We start from the raw sequence: 18,465 nt of genomic DNA on the forward strand, positions 1-18,465 counted from the left end.
ACCCGTATCTCTACTTGCACATCATCCTCTGCACATCCATCACTCCAGTGTTAATGCTAAATTGTAATTATTTCACACTATTATCTATTTATTGCCTTACCTCCCTAACCTTACTACATTTGCACACACTGTACATATATTTTTCTATTTTGTTTTTGAATGTTTGTTCATCCCATGTGAAACTCAGTGTTTGTGTCGCACTGCTTTGCTTTATCTTGGCCAGGTCGCAGATGTTAATGAGAACTTGTTCTCAACTGGCCTAGCTGGTTAAAAAAAGGTGAAATAAATATTTTTTTAAATAATGCTTTTATTATTAGTCTTTTACTTTTCTATTAAATCTCTATTTTCTGTCTCTCTGCACTGTTGGGAAGGGCCCGTAAGTAAGCACTTCACTGATAGTCCACTCTTGTTGTTTAAGATGCATGTGACAAATAACATTTTATTTTAAGCAAGGTAACAGATTAAATAGCTAGCCTAATTGTTGTGGTAATGAATGACGATGCTAAACGTCCTGGATTGAAATTAAATGCCAATTGAAACATGGTTTCACAGGACCAGCTAAACTCTGCTCTTTCACCTCCACCAAAACCCTGCTCCTCCACTTCCACCAAAACTCTGGTTCTCTACCAGAACCCTCCACCTCTATCAGAACCCTGCTCGTCCACCAGAACCCTGCTCCTCCACCAGAACCCTGGTCCTCCACCAGAACCCTGGTCCTCCACCAGAACCCTGCTCCTATATCAGAACCCTGCTCCTCTATCAGAACCCTGCTCCTCCACCAGAACCCTGCTCCTCTATCAGAACCCTGCTCCTCTATCAGAACCCTGCTCCTCTACCAGAACCCTGCTCCTCCACCAGAACCCTGCTCCTCTATCAGAACCCTGCTCCTCCACCAGAACCCTGGTCCTCCACCAGAACCCTGCTCCTATATCAGAACCCTGCTCCTCTATCAGAACCCTGCTCCTCCACCAGAACCCTGCTCCTCTATCAGAACCCTGCTCCTCTATCAGAACCCTGCTCCTCTATCAGAACCCTGCTCCTCTACCAGAACCCTGCTCCTCCACCAGAACCCTGCTCCTATATCAGAACCCTGCTCCTCTATCAGAACCCTGCTCCTCTACCAGAACCCTGCTCCTCTATCAGAACCCTGCTCCTCTATCAGAACCCTGCTCCTCTACCAGAACCCTGCTCCTCCACCAGATCCCTGCTCCTCTATCAGAACCCTGCTCCTCTACCAGAACCCTGCTCCTCTATCAGAACCCTGCTCCTCCACCTCTATCAGAACCCTGCTCCTCTACCAGAACCCTGCTCCTCCACCTCTATCAGAACCCTGCTCCTCTATCAGAACCCTGCTCCTCTACCAGAACCCCGCTCCTCCACCTCTATCAGAACCCTGCTCCTCTACCAGAACCCTGCTCCTCCACCTCTATCAGAACCCTGCTCCTCTATCAGAACCCTGCTTCTCCACCTCTATCAGAACCCTGCTCCTCTATCAGAACCCTGCTTCTCCAACTCTATCAGAACCCTGCTCCTCCACCTCTATCAGAACCCTGCTCCTCTACCAGAACCCTGCTCCTCCACCTCTATCAGAACCCTGCTCCTCTATCAGAACCCTGCTTCTCCACCTCTATCAGAACCCTGCTCCTCTATCAGAACCCTGCTCCTCCACCTCTATCAGAACCCTGCTCCTCTACCAGAACCCTGCTCCTCCACCTCTATCAGAACCCTGCTCCTGTATCAGAACCCAGCTCCTCTACCAGAACCTTGCTCCTCTACCAGAACCCTGCTCCTCTACCAGAACCCTGCTCCTCCACCTCTATCAGAACCCTGCTCCTCTACCAGAACCTTGCTCCTCTACCAGAAACCTGCTCCTCTACCAGAAACCTGCTCCTCTACCAGAACCCTGCTCCTCCAACTCTATCAGAACCCTGCTCCCATATCAGAACCCTGCTCCTCTACCAGAACCCTGCTCCTCCAACTTTATCAGAACCCTGCTCCCATATCAGAACCCTGCTCCTCTACCAGAACCCTGCTCCTCTATCAGAACCCCGGTCCTCTACCAGAACCCTGCTCCTCTACCAGAACCCTGCTCCTCTATCAGAACCCTGCTCCTATATCAGAACCCTGCTCCTCCTCCTCCACCAGAACCCTGCTCCTCTATCATAACCCTGCTCCTCTATCAGAACCCTGCTCCTATATCAGAACCCTGCACCTCCTCCTCTATCAGAACCCTGCTCCTCCAGCTCTATCAGAACCCTGCACCTCCTCCTCTATCAGAACCCTTTTCCTCTATCAGAACCCTGCTCTTCCACCTCTATCAGAACCCTGCACCTCCTCCTCTATCAGAACCCTGCTCCTCTATCAGAACCCTGCACCTCCTCCTCTATCAGAACCCTGCTCCTCTATCAGAACCCTGCTCCTCTATCAGAACCCTGCTCCTATATCAGAACCCTGCACCTCCTCCTCTATCAGAACCCTGCTCCTCTATCAGAACCCTGCTCCTCTACCAGAACCCTGCTCCTCTATCAGAACCCTGCTCGTCTATCAGAACCCTGCTCCTATATCAGAACCCTGCTCCTCTATCAGAACCCTGCTCCTATATCAGAACCCTGTTCCTCCACCAGAACCCTGCTCCTTCCACCAGAACCCTGCTCCTCTATCAGAACCCTGCTCCTCTATCAGAACCCTGCTCCTATATCAGAACCCTGCTCCTCTATCAGAACCCTGCTCCTCTATCAGAACCCTGCTCCTATGTCAGAACCCTGCTCCTCTACCAGAACCCTGCTCCTCTATCAGAACCCTGCTCCTCTATCAGAACCATGCTCCTCCACCTCTATCAGAACCCTGCTCCTCCACCTCTATCAGAACCTTGCTCCTCCACCTCTATCAGAAGAATTAGTGACACTGAGATTCAAGCTGCTGTAAACATTAACATCTAGATCTACCACCAGAGATTAGGCTAGAAGCATGGCATATCATCTTTCTTTATATAGTGTGTGTGTGTTGAGGTCACCTTCTGTCCCACCTGGGAGATGAGATGGTGCAGGGAGCAGCATGGGATCCTGGGTGAATACAGAGTGACGGCACAGAGGGAATAACTGTCAGATGAAACAGCAGGAACTACTGAGTGTTTGTGTGTCTGTAGGTCCTGCTGGTTTTGTGGAAAGGGCAAGGAGTTCTAGTTGAAAGAGAAACTCTCAGATTCACCAGACTGAGTTAGGATTCCCTCCACCTAGGAAGAGTACACACACACACACACACACACACACACACACACACACACACACACACACACACACACACACACACACACACACACACACACACACACACACACACACACACACACACACACACACACACACACACACACACTCACACAGTTGTAGTGTATTAGTACTACTCTGAATTCAGTAGGTAACTCCTAACACTCGGGCTGACACAATGCTGATGATAAAAAAGCAGTCGACTACATGTGTGTGTCTGTGTGTCATTGCGGTGTGTGTCATTGTTGTGTGTGTGTGTGTGTGTGTGTGTGTGTGTGTGTGTGTGTGTGTGCAGATGCCAGATTGACAAGATTGAGCACTGGTACATGACAACGACAGAGATAATAAGACTGGGTGCATGTGTCTGTCTCTCAGGTGAAACAGAGGAACATGTTAATGCATTGTAACATCCTGAGATACTTCCTTCCTGTTGATGAACTGATGTCATTAAATAGAAAACAGTCCCATCGCTGCAGGCCCCAACAGCCAATAGGAACACTTTGAATCCTATCAAGGAAATTCTCCCAAATCAGCAAATATGACAACAGAGAGCAGAAAAAGGTTGCTTTAATTAATGAGTTACACACACACACACACACACACACACACGCACGCACGCACGCACGCACGCACGCACGCACGCACACACACACACACACACACACACACACACGCCACTTCAAACAGTGGCTGATCTAAATATTTATATGAGGTAGTTGGTCTCTCTCATGTCTCTTCTTTCTCTCTCTCCTGTCCCTCTGTTCCTTCAATCCTCTTTTTCTTGCTCCCTCCCTCTCTCTTCTCTCTCTCTCTTCATCCTCCCTCTCTCTTTGTGCTCCCTCCCTCTCTCTTCTCTCTCTCTCTTTCTTGCTCCCTCCCTCCCTCTCTCTTCCTCTCTCTTTGTGCTCCCTCCCTCTCTCTCCCTCCCTCTCTCTTCATCCTCCCTCTCTCTTCGGGCTCCCTCCCTCCCTCGCTCTCTCGCTCTCTCTCCCTGCTCCCTCCCTCTCTCTTTCTCCCTGCTCCCTCTCTCTCCCTCCCTCTCTCTTTGTGCTCCCTCCCTCTCTCTATCTCCCTCTCTCTTCATGCTCCCTCCCTCTCTCTTCTCTCTCTCTAGGTGTTTTTATAATAATTGTCTTTCTCCCTGCTCTCTCTCTCTCCCCCTCCCTCAATCCCTCTCCTCTCTCTCTAGGTGTTTTAATAATAATTCTCTCTCCCTGCTCCCTCCCTCTCTCCCCCTCCCTCTCTCTCCCTGCTCCCTCCCTCTCTCTCCATCTCTCTCCCTGCTCCCTTTCCCTCCCTCTCTCTCCCTCCCTCTCTCCCTGCTCCCTCTCCCTCCCTCTCTCTCCGTCCCTTTTGCTCTCTTTCCCTTCCTCACTCTCTCTCTCTAGGTGTTTTATGAATAATTCTCTCTCTCCAATACAGTTGGAGGTTTTTCCCTTCATACAAGAACTTTCTAGAAGTTTCTATAAATTAATAAGAGTGTGTTTTTCTTTGAAGCTGGCGTATTGATCTAGCAGGTGAGTCGGCCAGCCGGATCACGACTTCAAACAGAATCCAATGTTCCTATGGACAGAACTAAACAATACCTACATTATATTGCCATACCACTCACTGAAACTGTGTGTGTGTGCAGGTGTTAAAGTTCTCCTGGAGGGGGCAAGTTTGGAGAGTACAGAAATACTGAAGCATGTCTGTTCTACCAAATATTTTCCCAAATAAATATATTCCCAAATAAATATGTTCTCACATAAATATATTCCCAAATAAATGTATTCCCACATATTTTTTTGTTCTGTTATGATGTGTTGTTATGATGTGTTGTTATGATGTATTGTTATGATGTGTTGTTTTGATGTGTTGTTATGCTGTGTTGTTATGATGTGTTGTTATGATGTGTTGTTATGCTGTGTTGTTATGCTGTGTTGTTATGATGTGTTGTTATGCTGTGTTGTTATGCTGTGTTGTTATGATGTGTTGTTATGGTGTGTTATGATGTGTTGTTATGATGTGTTGTTATGATGTGTTGTTATGATGTGTTGTTATGATGTGTTGTTTTGATGTGTTGTTATGATGTGTTGTTATGATGTGTTGTTATGATGTGCTGTTATGATGTATTATTATGATGTGTTGTTATGATGTGTTATTATGCTGTGTTGTTATGATGTGTTGTTTTGATGTGTTGTTATGATGTGTTGTTATGATGTATTGTTATGATGTGTTGTTATGATGTGTTGTTATGATGTATTGTTATGATGTGTTGTTATGGTGTGTTGTTATGATGTGTTGTTATGATGTGTTGTTAGGATGTGTTGTTATGATGTGTTGTTATGATGTATTGTTATGATGTGTTGTTATGATGTGTTATGATGTATTGTTATGATGTGTTGTTATGATGTGTTGTTATGATGTGTTGTTATGATGTATTGTTATGATGTGTTGTTATGATGTATTGTTATGGTGTGTTGTTATGATGTGTTGTTATGATGTGTTGTTATGATGTGTTGTTATGATGTATTGTTATGATGTGTTGTTATGATGTGTTGTTATGATGTGTTGTTATGATGTATTGTTATGATGTGTTGTTATGATGTGTTGTTATGCTGTGTTGTTATGATGTGTTGTTATGATGTGTTGTTATGGTGAGTTGTTATGGTGAGTTGTTATGATGTGTTGTTATGATGTGTTGTTATGGTGTGTTGTTATGATGTGTTGTTATGATGTGTTGTTATGATGTGTTGTTATGGTGTGTTGTTATGATGTGTTGTTATGATGTGTTGTTATGATGTGTTGTTATGATGTGTTGTTATGGTGTGTTGTTATGATGTGTTGTTATGATGTATTGTTATGATATGTTGTTATGATGTGTTGTTAGGATGTGTTGTTATGATGTGTTATGATGTGTTGTTATGATGTGTTGTTATGATGTGTTGTTATGATGTATTGTCATGATGTATTGTTATGATGTGTTGTTATGATGTATGGTTATGATGTATTGTTATGATGTGTTATGATGTGTTGTTATGATGTGTTGTTATGATGTGTTGTTATGATGTGTTGTTATGGTGTGTTGTTATGATGTGTTGTTATGATGTGTTGTTATGATGTGTTGTTATGATGTATTGTTATGATGTATTGTTATGATGTGTTGTTATGATGTGTTGTTATGATGTGTTGTTATGGTGTGTTGTTATGATGTGTTGTTATGATGTGTTATGATATGTTGTTATGATGTGTTGTTATGATGTGTTGTTATGATGTGTTGTTATGATGTGTTGTTATGATGTGTAATGATATGTTGTTATGATGTGTTGTTATGGTGTGTTGTTGTGATGTGTTGTTATGATGTGTTGTTATGATGTGTTGTTATGAGGTGTTGTTATGATGTGTTATGATATGTTGTTATGATGTGTTGTTATGATGTGTTGTTATGATGTGTTATGATGTGTTGTTATGATGTATTGTTATGATGTGTTGTTATGATGTATTGTTATGATGTGTTGTTATGATGTGTTGTTATGATGTGTTGTTATGATGTGTTATGATATGTTGTTATGATGTGTTGTTATGATGTGTTGTTATGATGTGTTGTTATGATGTGTTGTTATGATGTGTTGTTATGATGTGTTGTTATGATGTGTTGTTATGGTGTGTTGTTATGATGTATTGTTATGATGTATTGTTATGATGTGTTGTTATGCTGTGTTGTTATGATGTGTTGTTATGATGTGTTGTTATGATGTGTTGTTATGATGTGTTATGATATGTTGTTATGATGTGTTGTTATGATGTGTTGTTATGATGTGTTGTTATGATGTGTTGTTATGATGTGTTGTTATGATGTGTTGTTATGCTGTGTTGTTATGCTGTGTTGTTATGATGTATTGTTATGATGTGTTATGATGTGTTGTTATGGTGTGTTGTTATGATGTGTTGTTATGATGTGTTGTTATGATGTGTTGTTATGATGTGTTGTTATGATGTGTTGTTATGATGTGTTGTTATGATGTATTGTTAGGATGTGTTGTTATGATGTGTTGTTATGGTGTGTTGTTATGATGTGTTGTTATGATGTGTTGTTATGGTGTGTTGTTATGATGTGTTGTTATGATGTGTTGTTATGATGTGTTGTTATGATGTGTTGTTATGATGTGTTGTTATGATGTGTTGTTATGATGTGTTGTTATGCTGTGTTGTTATGCTGTGTTGTTAGGATGTGTTGTTATGATGTGTTGTTATGATGTGTTTGTTGTTATGCTGTGTTATGATGTGTTGTTATGATGTATTGTTATGATGTGTTGTTATGATGTGTTGTTATGATGTGTTGTTATGGTGTGTTGTTATGATGTGTTGTTATGCTGTATTGTTATGATGTGTTGTTATGATGTCTTGTTATGATGTGTTGTTATGATGTATTGTTATGATGTGTTGTTATGATGTGTTGTTATGATGTGTTGTAATGATGTGTTGTTATGATGTGTTGTTATGATGTGTTGTTATGCTGTATTGTTATGGTGTGTTGTTATGATGTGTTGTTATGATGTGTTGTTATGATGTGTTGTTATGGTGTGTTGTTATGATGTGTTGTTATGATGTGTTGTTATGATGTGTTGTTATGATGTGTTGTTTTGATGTGTTGTTATGATGTGTTGTTATGATGTGTTTACTGAACTGACATGCTTGATTGTTGCTGACATGCCGAGTTTCAGATGAAGGGAATTAAATTGTCTATAATGTGCACCACAGCAGTGCTCAGCTCAGCAGTGCTCAACCCATCTAATGGTTTTATTAAACTAAACCAGACAACTTCATAGTAGAACAGTTGATGTTCCTCAAGGTTCCGTTTTAGGACCACTATTGTTTTCACTATATATTTTACCTCTTGGGGATGTCATTCGGAAACATAATGTTAACTTTCACTGCTATGCGGATGACACACAGCTGTATATTTCAATGAAACATGGTGAAGCCCCAAAATTGCCCTCGCTAGAAGCCTGTGTTTCAGACATAAGGAAGTGGATGGCTGAAAACGTTCTACTTTTAAACTCGAACAAAACAGAGATGCTTGTTCTAGGTCCCAAGAAACAAAGAGATCTTCTGTTAAATCTGACAATTAATCTTGATGGTTGTAAAGTCGTCTCAAATAAAACTGTGGAGGACCTCGGCGTTACTCTGGACCCTGATCTCTCTTTTGAAGAACATATCAAGACTGTTTCAAGGACAGCTTTTTTCCATGTACGTAACATTGCAAAAATCAGAGATTTTCTGTCCAAAATTGATGCAGAAAAATTAATCCATGCATTTGTTACTTCTAGGTTAGACTACTGCAATGCTCTACTTTCCGGCTACCCGGATAAAGCACTAAATAAACTTCAGTTAGTGCTAAATACGGCTGCTAGAATCCTGACTAGAACCAAGAAATTTGATCATTTTACTCCAGTGCTAGCTTCCCTACACTGGCTTCCTGTTAAGGCAAGGGCTGATTTCTAGGTTTTACTGTTAACCTATAAAGACCTGCTGTTTTCAACTCTTAATGATCGGCTATGAAAAGCCAACTGGCATTTATTCCTGATTATTATTTGACCATGCTGGTCATTTATGAACATTTTGAATGTTCTGTTATAATCTCCACCCGGCACAGCCAGAAGAGGACTGGCCACCCCTCATAGCATTCCTCTCTAGGTTTCTTCCTAGGTTCTGGCCTTTCTAGGGAGTTTTTCCCAGCCACCGTGCTTCTACACCTGCATTGCTTGCTGTTTGGGGTTTTAGGCTGGGTTTCTGTACAGCACTTCGAGATATTAGCTGATGTACGAAGGGCTATATAAAATAAACTTGATTTGATTTGATTTGATCTATTTACCTAGTCATGTAATGGTGTTATTAAACTAAACCAGACAATAGTTGATATATTTACCTAGTCATGTAATGGTGTTATTATAGACAATAGTTGATCTATGTACCTAGTCATGTAATGGTGTTATTAAACTAAACCAGACAATAGTTGATCTATTTACCTAGTCATGTAATGGTGTTATTATAGACAATAGTTGATCTATGTACCTAGTCATGTAATGGTGTTATTAAACTAAACCAGACAATAGTTGATCTATTTACCTAGTCATGTAATGGTGTTATTATAGACAATAGTTGATCTATGTACCTAGTCATGTAATGGTGTTATTAAACTAAACCAGACAATAGTTGATCTATTTACGTAGTCATGTAATGGTGTTATTATAGACAATAGTTGATATATTTACCTAGTCATGTAATAGTGTTATTATAGACAATAGTTGATCTATGTACCTAGTCATGTAATGGTGTTATTATAGACAATAGATGTTCTATTTACCTAGAAATGTAATGGTGTTATTATAGACAATAGTTGATCAATTTAACTAGTCATGTAATGGTGTTATTCTAGACAATAGTTGATCTATTTACCTAGTCATGTAATGGTGTTATTAAACCAGACAATAGTTTATCTATTTACCTAGTCATGTAATGGTGTTATTATAGACAATAGTTGATCTATGTACCTAGTCATGTAATGGTGTTATTATAGATAATAGTTGATCTATTTAACTAGTCATGTAATGGTGTTATTAAAGACAATAGTTGATCTATTTACCTAGTCATGTAATGGTGTTATTATAGACAATAGTTTATCTATTTACCTAGTCATGTAATGGTGTTATTAAACCAGACAATAGTTGATCTATTTACCTAGTCATGTAATGGTGTTATTATAGACAATAGTTGATCTATTTACCTAGTCATGTAATGGTGTTATTAAACCAGCCAATAGTTGATCTATTTACCTAGTCATGTAATGGTGTTATTATAGACAATAGTTGATCTATTTACCTAGTCATGTAATGGTGTTATTATAGACAATAGTTGATCTATTTACCTAGTCATGTAATGGTGTTATTAAACCAGCCAATAGTTGATCTATTTACCTAGTCATGTAATGGTGTTATTATAGACAATAGTTGATCTATGTACCTAGTCATGTAATGGTGTTATTATAGACAATAGTTGATCTATTTACCTAGTCATGTAATGGTGTTATTATAGACAATAGTTGATCTATGTACCTAGTCATGTAATGGTGTTATTAAACCAGACAATAGTTAATCTATTTACCTAGTCATGTAATGGTGTTATTAAACTAAACCAGACAATAGTTGATCTATGTACCTAGTCATGTAATGGTGTTATTATAGACAATAGTTGATCTATTTAACTAGTCATGTAATGGTGTTATTATAGACAATAGTTGATCTATATACCTAGTCATGTAATGGTGTTATTAAACTAAACCAGACAATAGTTGATCTATTTACCTAGTCATGTAATGGTGTTATTATAGACAATAGTTTATCTATTTACCTAGTCATGTAATGGTGTTATTATAGACAATAGTTGATCTATGTACCTAGTCATGTAATGGTGTTATTAAACTAAACTAGACAATAGTTGATATATTTAACTAGTCATGTAATGGTGTTATTAAACTAAACCAGACAATAGTTGATCTATTTACCTAGTCATGTAATGGTGTTATTAAACTAAACCAGACAATAGTTGATCTATTTACCTAGTCATGTAATGGTGTTATTATAGACAATAGTTGATATATTTACCTAGTCATGTAATGGTGTTATTATAGACAATAGTTGATCTATTTACCTAGTCATGTAATGGTGTTATTATAGACAATAGTTGATCTATGTACCTAGTCATGTAATGGTGTTATTAAACCAGACAATAGTTGATCTATTTACCTAGTCATGTAATGGTGTTATTATAGACAATAGTTGATCTATGTACCTAGTCATGTAATGGTGTTATTATAGACAATAGTTGATCTATTTACCTAGTCATGTAATGGTGTTATTATAGACAATAGTTGATCTATGTACCTAGTCATGTAATGGTGTTATTATAGACAATAGTTGATCTATGTACCTAGTCATGTAATGGTGTTATTAAACTAAACTAGACAATAGTTGATATATTTAACTAGTCATGTAATGGTGTTATTAAACTAAACCAGACAATAGTTGATCTATTTACCTAGTCATGTAATGGTGTTATTAAACTAAACCAGACAATAGTTGATCTATTTACCTAGTCATGTAATGGTGTTATTATAGACAATAGTTGATATATTTACCTAGTCATGTAATGGTGTTATTATAGACAATAGTTGATCTATTTACCTAGTCATGTAATGGTGTTATTATAGACAATAGTTGATCTATGTACCTAGTCATGTAATGGTGTTATTAAACCAGACAATAGTTGATCTATTTACCTAGTCATGTAATGGTGTTATTATAGACAATAGTTGATCTATGTACCTAGTCATGTAATGGTGTTATTATAGACAATAGTTGATCTATTTACCTAGTCATGTAATGGTGTTATTATAGACAATAGTTGATCTATTTACCTAGTCATGTAATGGTGTTATTAAACTAAACTAGACAATAGTTGATATATTTAACTAGTCATGTAATGGTGTTATTATAGACAATAGTTGATCTATTTAACTAGTCATGTAATGGTGTTATTATAGACAATAGTTGATCTATGTACCTAGTCATGTAATGGTGTTATTATAGACAATAGTTGATCTATTTAACTAGTCATGTAATGGTGTTATTATAGACAATAGTTGATCTATGTACCTAGTCATGTAATGGTGTTATTAAACTAAACCAGACAATAGTTGATCTATTTACCTAGTCATGTAATGGTGTTATTAAACCAGACAATAGTTGATCTATGTACCTAGTCATGTAATGGTGTTATTATAGACAATAGTTGATCTATTTACCTAGTCATGTAATGGTGTTATTATAGACAATAGTTGATCTATATACCTAGTCATGTAATGGTGTTATTATAGACAATAGTTGATCTATGTACCTGGTCATGTAATGGTGTTATTAAACCAGACAATAGTTGATCTATTTACCTAGTCATGTAATGGTGTTATTATAGACAATAGTTGATCTATGTACCTAGTCATGTAATGGTGTTATTATAGACAATAGTTGATCTATTTACCTAGTCATGTAATGGTGTTATTATAGACAATAGTTGATCTATATACCTAGTCATGTAATGGTGTTATTATAGACAATAGTTGATCTATGTACCTAGTCATGTAATGGTGTTATTAAACCAGACAATAGTTGATCTATTTACCTAGTCATGTAATGGTGTTATTAAACCAGACAATAGTTGATATATGTACCTAGTCATGTAATGGTGTTATTATAGACAATAATTGATCTATTTAACTAGTCATGTAATGGTGTTATTATAGACAATAGTTGATCTATGTACCTAGTCATGTAATGGTGTTATTAAACTAAACCAGACAATAGTTGATCTATTTACCTAGTCATGTAATGGTGTTATTAAACCAGACAATAGTTGATCTATTTACCTAGTCATGTAATGGTGTTATTATAGACAATAGTTGATCTATTTACCTAGTCATGTAATGGTGTTATTATAGACAATAGTTGATATATGTACCTAGTCATGTAATGGTGTTATTAAACTAAACCAGACAATAGTTTATATATTACCTAGTCATGTAATGGTGTTATTATAGACAATAGTTGATCTATGTACCTAGTCATGTAATGGTGTTATTATAGATAATAGTTGATCTATTTAACTAGTCATGTAATGGTGTTATTAAAGACAATAGTTGATCTATTTACCTAGTCATGTAATGGTGTTATTATAGACAATAGTTTATCTATTTACCTAGTCATGTAATGGTGTTATTAAACCAGACAATAGTTGATATATTTACCTAGTCATGTAATGGTGTTATTATAGACAATAGTTGATCTATTTACCTAGTCATGTAATGGTGTTATTAAACCAGCCAATAGTTGATCTATTTACCTAGTCATGTAATGGTGTTATTATAGACAATAGTTGATCTATTTACCTAGTCATGTAATGGTGTTATTATAGACAATAGTTGATCTATTTACCTAGTCATGTAATGGTGTTATTAAACCAGCCAATAGTTGATCTATTTACCTAGTCATGTAATGGTGTTATTATAGACAATAGTTGATCTATGTACCTAGTCATGTAATGGTGTTATTATAGACAATAGTTGATCTATTTACCTAGTCATGTAATGGTGTTATTATAGACAATAGTTGATCTATGTACCTAGTCATGTAATGGTGTTATTAAACCAGACAATAGTTAATCTATTTACCTAGTCATGTAATGGTGTTATTAAACTAAACCAGACAATAGTTGATCTATGTACCTAGTCATGTAATGGTGTTATTATAGACAATAGTTGATCTATTTAACTAGTCATGTAATGGTGTTATTATAGACAATAGTTGATCTATTTACCTAGTCATGTAATGGTGTTATTAAACTAAACCAGACAATAGTTGATCTATTTACCTAGTCATGTAATGGTGTTATTAAACCAGACAATAGTTGATCTATTTACCTAGTCATGTAATGGTGTTATTATAGACAATAGTTGATCTATGTAACTAGTCATGTAATGGTGTTATTATAGACAATAGTTGATCTATTTACCTAGTCATGTAATGGTGTTATTAAACCAGACAATAGTTGATCTATTTACCTAGTCATGTAATGGTGTTATTAAACCAGACAATAGTTGATCTATTTACCTAGTCATGTAATGGTGTTATTAAACCAGCCAATAGTTGATCTATTTACCTAGTCATGTAATGGTGTTATTATAGACAATAGTTGATCTATTTACCTAGTCATGTAATGGTGTTATTAAACCAGCCAATAGTTTATCTATTTACCTAGTCATGTAATGGTGTTATTATAGACAATAGTTGATCTATGTACCTAGTCATGTAATGGTGTTATTATAGATAATAGTTGATCTATTTAACTAGTCATGTAATGGTGTTATTAAAGACAATAGTTGATCTATTTACCTAGTCATGTAATGGTGTTATTATAGACAATAGTTGATCTATTTACCTAGTCATGTAATGGTGTTATTAAACCAGACAATAGTTGATCTATTTACCTAGTCATGTAATGGTGTTATTAAACCAGCCAATAGTTTATCTATTTACCTAGTCATGTAATGGTGTTATTATAGACAATAGTTGATCTATGTACCTAGTCATGTAATGGTGTTATTATAGATAATAGTTGATCTATTTAACTAGTCATGTAATGGTGTTATTAAAGACAATAGTTGATCTATTTACCTAGTCATGTAATGGTGTTATTATAGACAATAGTTTATCTATTTACCTAGTCATGTAATGGTGTTATTAAACCAGACAATAGTTGATATATTTACCTAGTCATGTAATGGTGTTATTATAGACAATAGTTGATCTATTTACCTAGTCATGTAATGGTGTTATTAAACCAGCCAATAGTTGATCTATTTACCTAGTCATGTAATGGTGTTATTATAGACAATAGTTGATCTATGTACCTAGTCATGTAATGGTGTTATTATAGATAATAGTTGATCTATTTAACTAGTCATGTAATGGTGTTATTAAAGACAATAGTTGATCTATTTACCTAGTCATGTAATGGTGTTATTATAGACAATAGTTTATCTATTTACCTAGTCATGTAATGGTGTTATTAAACCAGACAATAGTTGATATATTTACCTAGTCATGTAATGGTGTTATTATAGACAATAGTTGATCTATTTACCTAGTCATGTAATGGTGTTATTAAACCAGCCAATTGTTGATCTATTTACCTAGTCATGTAATGGTGTTATTATAGACAATAGTTGATCTATTTACCTAGTCATGTAATGGTGTTATTATAGACAATAGTTGATCTATTTACCTAGTCATGTAATGGTGTTATTAAACCAGCCAATAGTTGATCTATTTACCCAGTCATGTAATGGTGTTATTATAGACAATAGTTGATCTATGTACCTAGTCATGTAATGGTGTTATTATAGACAATAGTTGATCTATTTACCTAGTCATGTAATGGTGTTATTATAGACAATAGTTGATCTATGTACCTAGTCATGTAATGGTGTTATTAAACCAGACAATAGTTAATCTATTTACCTAGTCATGTAATGGTGTTATTAAACTAAACCAGACAATAGTTGATCTATGTACCTAGTCATGTAATGGTGTTATTATAGACAATAGTTGATCTATTTAACTAGTCATGTAATGGTGTTATTATAGACAATAGTTGATCTATATACCTAGTCATGTAATGGTGTTATTAAACTAAACCAGACAATAGTTGATCTATTTACCTAGTCATGTAATGGTGTTATTATAGACAATAGTTTATCTATTTACCTAGTCATGTAATGGTGTTATTATAGACAATAGTTGATCTATGTACCTAGTCATGTAATGGTGTTATTAAACTAAACTAGACAATAGTTGATATATTTAACTAGTCATGTAATGGTGTTATTAAACTAAACCAGACAATAGTTGATCTATTTACCTAGTCATGTAATGGTGTTATTAAACTAAACCAGACAATAGTTGATCTATTTACCTAGTCATGTAATGGTGTTATTATAGACAATAGTTGATATATTTACCTAGTCATGTAATGGTGTTATTATAGACAATAGTTGATCTATTTACCTAGTCATGTAATGGTGTTATTATAGACAATAGTTGATCTATGTACCTAGTCATGTAATGGTGTTATTAAACCAGACAATAGTTGATCTATTTACCTAGTCATGTAATGGTGTTATTATAGACAATAGTTGATCTATGTACCTAGTCATGTAATGGTGTTATTATAGACAATAGTTGATCTATTTACCTAGTCATGTAATGGTGTTATTATAGACAATAGTTGATCTATGTACCTAGTCATGTAATGGTGTTATTATAGACAATAGTTGATCTATGTACCTAGTCATGTAATGGTGTTATTAAAATAAACTAGACAATAGTTGATATATTTAACTAGTCATGTAATGGTGTTATTAAACTAAACCAGACAATAGTTGATCTATTTACCTAGTCATGTAATGGTGTTATTAAACTAAACCAGACAATAGTTGATCTATTTACCTAGTCATGTAATGGTGTTATTATAGACAATAGTTGATATATTTACCTAGTCATGTAATGGTGTTATTATAGACAATAGTTGATCTATTTACCTAGTCATGTAATGGTGTTATTATAGACAATAGTTGATCTATATACCTAGTCATGTAATGGTGTTATTAAACCAGACAATAGTTGATCTATTTACCTAGTCATGTAATGGTGTTATTATAGACAATAGTTGATCTATGTACCTAGTCATGTAATGGTGTTATTATAGACAATAGTTGATCTATTTACCTAGTCATGTAATGGTGTTATTATAGACAATAGTTGATCTATTTACCTAGTCATGTAATGGTGTTATTAAACTAAACTAGACAATAGTTGATATATTTAACTAGTCATGTAATGGTGTTATTATAGACAATAGTTGATCTATTTAACTAGTCATGTAATGGTGTTATTATAGACAATAGTTGATCTATGTACCTAGTCATGTAATGGTGTTATTATAGACAATAGTTGATCTATTTAACTAGTCATGTAATGGTGTTATTATAGACAATAGTTGATCTATGTACCTAGTCATGTAATGGTGTTATTTAACTAAACCAGACAATAGTTGATCTATTTACCTAGTCATGTAATGGTGTTATTAAACCAGACAATAGTTGATCTATGTACCTAGTCATGTAATGGTGTTATTATAGACAATAGTTGATCTATTTACCTAGTCATGTAATGGTGTTATTATAGACAATAGTTGATCTATATACCTAGTCATGTAATGGTGTTATTATAGACAATAGTTGATCTATGTACCTGGTCATGTAATGGTGTTATTAAACCAGACAATAGTTGATCTATTTACCTAGTCATGTAATGGTGTTATTATAGACAATAGTTGATCTATGTACCTAGTCATGTAATGGTGTTATTATAGACAATAGTTGATCTATTTACCTAGTCATGTAATGGTGTTATTATAGACAATAGTTGATCTATATACCTAGTCATGTAATGGTGTTATTATAGACAATAGTTTATCTATGTACCTAGTCATGTAATGGTGTTATTAAACCAGACAATAGTTGATCTATTTACCTAGTCATGTAATGGTGTTATTAAACCAGACAATAGTTGATCTATGTACCTAGTCATGTAATGGTGTTATTATAGACAATAATTGATCTATTTAACTAGTCATGTAATGGTGTTATTATAGACAATAGTTGATCTATGTACCTAGTCATGTAATGGTGTTATTAAACTAAACCAGACAATAGTTGATCTATTTACCTAGTCATGTAATGGTGTTATTAAACCAGACAATAGTTGATCTATTTACCTAGTCATGTAATGGTGTTATTATAGACAATAGTTGATCTATTTACCTAGTCATGTAATGGTGTTATTATAGACAATAGTTGATATATGTACCTAGTCATGTAATGGTGTTATTAAACTAAACCAGACAATAGTTTATATATTACCTAGTCATGTAATGGTGTTATTATAGACAATAGTTGATCTATGTACCTAGTCATGTAATGGTGTTATTATAGATAATAGTTGATCTATTTACCTAGTCATGTAATGGTGTTATTATAGACAATAGTTTATCTATTTACCTAGTCATGTAATGGTGTTATTAAACCAGACAATAGTTGATATATTTACCTAGTCATGTAATGGTGTTATTATAGACAATAGTTGATCTATTTACCTAGTCATGTAATGGTGTTATTAAACCAGCCAATAGTTGATCTATTTACCTAGTCATGTAATGGTGTTATTATAGACAATAGTTGATCTATTTACCTAGTCATGTAATGGTGTTATTATAGACAATAGTTGATCTATTTACCTAGTCATGTAATGGTGTTATTAAACCAGACAATAGTTGATCTATTTACCTAGTCATGTAATGGTGTTATTATAGACAATAGTTGATCTATGTACCTAGTCATGTAATGGTGTTATTATAGACAATAGTTGATCTATTTACCTAGTCATGTAATGGTGTTATTAAACCAGACAATAGTTGATCTATTTACCTAGTCATGTAATGGTGTTATTAAACCAGACAATAGTTTATCTATTTACCTAGACATGTA

This window comes from Salvelinus alpinus, chromosome 8 (assembly GCF_045679555.1).
Source record: "Salvelinus alpinus chromosome 8, SLU_Salpinus.1, whole genome shotgun sequence".
NCBI lineage: Eukaryota > Metazoa > Chordata > Actinopteri > Salmoniformes > Salmonidae > Salvelinus > Salvelinus alpinus.